Here is a 3,146-nt window from a genome sequence, read left to right on the forward strand (position 1 = left end):
AAATCCTCATTATTCATTCGTTGATCTTCTTGGGTATAGCGTTTCCTGGAGGAGAGCTTGATTAAGCTTCTGCTGGATGAAGGTAATCGCAAACTTTATAGTGTATTGAATCCGTTCTCTCCAGATCCACAAGTCTCTATGCCGGTAAAATTTCTAAAAATCTTGACGCTTCGAAAAAATTGGTATGCGATATTTGCACTCCAAAAGTGACTTGCCGGGAGCGGGATACAACAACTATAATGACAACTACATCGTTAAGAACCACTTGGGTGTCGATCCAACTGTTTAGCATTATTGGTGCAATTGGAAAGAGCGCCGGAATCTCAACGGTTCCATGTAAAAAATGTTTCTTATTTCAACTGAATCACTGAACAAGTATAGCCCTATGGGCTGTCTCTTACACTAATCGTTCACACCAGCGGCGAGCAGAGAGATGTGCGAGGATCCCACATTGCAGGCAACAAATACCGCCGTCCTCCCAGTCCGTTGGCATTGTAGCTGCCGCCGGTAACGCTGTCGATAAGCAGCTTCCCAGGATAACCGGGGTACGCTCCCCTGCCGAAGATACCCTGGCATGCCGACACAGCTTCAAGCGGCGCCTGTTTGGGCCCCTGGTAGTAGCCGTTTCCGAAGGGGTTGGTCGCCGTACCCGCCATCATCGCGGCAATGTTGATCACCATCCCGTCCGCGCCGACGTCGCCGTTGGGCGCCACCAGCTGCGGCGTCTGCGGTCCATAGATGGGCTGGTGGAAGGGCCACGCGCACTGCCCCGGGCACTGCGTCTCCGGGTTACCGACCCAGATAAAAGGCGAACCGGCGCGCCACTGCCCGTGCGTCCCGCACCGGCTCATGCAGAACCCCTCTACCGCCACGTCCGCCGAAGTCAGCACCACGGCGATGCCCGCATCGGCCCCGGCCTTCCCCCCAAGAGTCACCAGGTCTTCAGACTTGAGAGACTTACCCAGCGAGTAATTCTCGTCGTCGACTTGGCGAGCGAACGAGATGACTGCCGTACCCCCTGTTCCATAGGCGCCGGTGGTGCTCCACCACGAGGCCACCGAAGGATTCGAGACCGGCTCCCCCGTGAAAGAGCGGAGAAAGTCGACGATGATGGCACGCTGCGATGGCGAGAATCGCCCGTACCAGACCAGGCTGACGGCGACGTTGCCCTTGAGGAGAGGACCAGACTGGTACTTGAGAGTTAGAGGCGGCTCCTTGACGAGGGCGGAGAGCTTGCGAGGCATGGCGTCGGTCAGGACGAGATACGAGGACAGGAAGGCCAGAGCGAAAACTGAGGAAAGGAGAACAGAAGAGCCTTGTCTTAACGCCATGGAAAGTGTCGACTTGCGTTGGTTGAGAACCAAAGAGAGGTGAGTAGAGGAAGAAACCCAGGATGCTGAATTCCTTAGTGATTGAGGAAGATAGTGGAAGAGCCAATCTTATATATAGAGGACGAAAAACGCGTGTATAATGATGCTAGCTGTACTCGAATGCAGATTAGGGGGCGAAGCGGGCCAAGGGTCGACGAGAAGAAGATAGGAACGAAGCACGCAAGATCGGAGTCCTTTGAGGACAGCTGGAGAAAGCGAGCGAGAGAGAGAGAGAGGTGCCTTAAAGTCAAGAACGGAGAACCATCATTTATATTATCATTAAGTAACCGCTACCCAACAACGAAGGGCCTGTAGTGCCCTGTTGGCGATTGGTCTACTGGAATTGACAAGACTGAGCGCGATGCAGGCGAGGCCCCGAGTCAACCATACGTTTTGCAGCCTGTAGGTTCGCGAGTCGTGGAAATCGGACAGCTTAGCTCGATTCGCTGCAGTCGTTGCGCGTCGCTCAAACCGCCTGAATTGCACATCAATTCACTTCAAGATACATATGCTTTCCTCGTAAATCGGCTTGGGTGATGATCGTATGGCGGCAGATCATCTGGGTGAGATCAATGGCCACGGGGCTTATTATAAATTCACTATCAGGCCTAGTCATTTCCCACGTCAACAAGACGATAAATCAATTTTCTATGGTGGATTTCTGGTACTGGTACTGCGTTCTAGTAATCATATTTATTTCTAGGTAAGCAATATAGCTCACGGAATCTCAGTAAACAACAAGAAATCAACATATGGATGAATGCATAGCCACGACATGTTTCTCGCAGTTCACATCTATTCAAATGCAGAGGACGAATGTTGGTCAACATATTATTTGATAAATTTACCTTTCCCATCAATCAAGGTCTACTTAATACACTCATACCTGGTATTTCCATCACCGTTATTGTCATATTAATAGTAGTCCTATTCAGGGGGAGTAAAATATGTTTGTCTATCCAGGGAATCAAAGGGTGGGTTGACAAAAATAATTGGTGTATTAGATAAGTAGGAAACTGTCTGTTACAAACGCGGTTTCATAAACATTAGAATTGGATTAATTGTACTTTTCAGCTCCTGCAAAATTTCCTCCTGAACCTCATTTGCTGATATCCTTAACAATACCGTGTCAAATAGGTTATCCTCTCTTTTCGTAATGTCCTTAATGGACAATTAGAAGAGATTTATTACCAAATTTATATTTGGAGTCTGCATCCAACATAAAATAATTTTAATCACATGACCTAGTCTTATATTCCTATCGGCTATTCTTCTTTACAAGAAAAAGTCATTAATTAAAAGCATTTATATTTCTCGCTGTTAGCCCGTTGCGCCAAAATGTCATCCTTCTATTGTACAAAAAAAATAAAAATCAAATTTTTAATCAATTCAATGGGAGCACGAGCTTTAGGTATCATAATTTTGTACAAATATACGTAAGAACACTATTCAAACTGTAGACATGCAATTTTATCATATATATCACGTGTTAATTGTTAATAAGTTTAAAACCAATATTATATGAAACAGTTTTATTATCTTTAAAATATCCACGAGATGAAATTAGGTAATAAATACTAGCTATTTAATCCCTTTGAATTATTAAATCACTATTTAAACTTCTCGGTCAATATTGGGCGAAACCCCATATTGACCTGAACATATATTTTGTAACTCTAATAACCAAAAAACTGAAGATTTCAATCTTAAAATTTTATTTAACCTAGTTTATTTTTTCTAGCTAGGTCAAGCCTAAGAGGGGCGTGAATTAGGCAT

General features: G+C 45.6%; 1 pseudogene; it reads right to left on the reverse strand.

Moving 5' to 3' along the window:
- Positions 1-330: 330 nt before the first annotated feature.
- Positions 331-1,426, reverse strand: LOC144705363 (protein EXORDIUM-like 2 pseudogene; annotated as a pseudogene).
- Positions 1,427-3,146: the final 1,720 nt, after the last annotated feature.

This window comes from Wolffia australiana, chromosome 7 (genome assembly GCF_029677425.1).
Source record: "Wolffia australiana isolate 7733 chromosome 7, ASM2967742v1".
Classification (NCBI taxonomy): Eukaryota; Viridiplantae; Streptophyta; class Magnoliopsida; order Alismatales; family Araceae; genus Wolffia; species Wolffia australiana.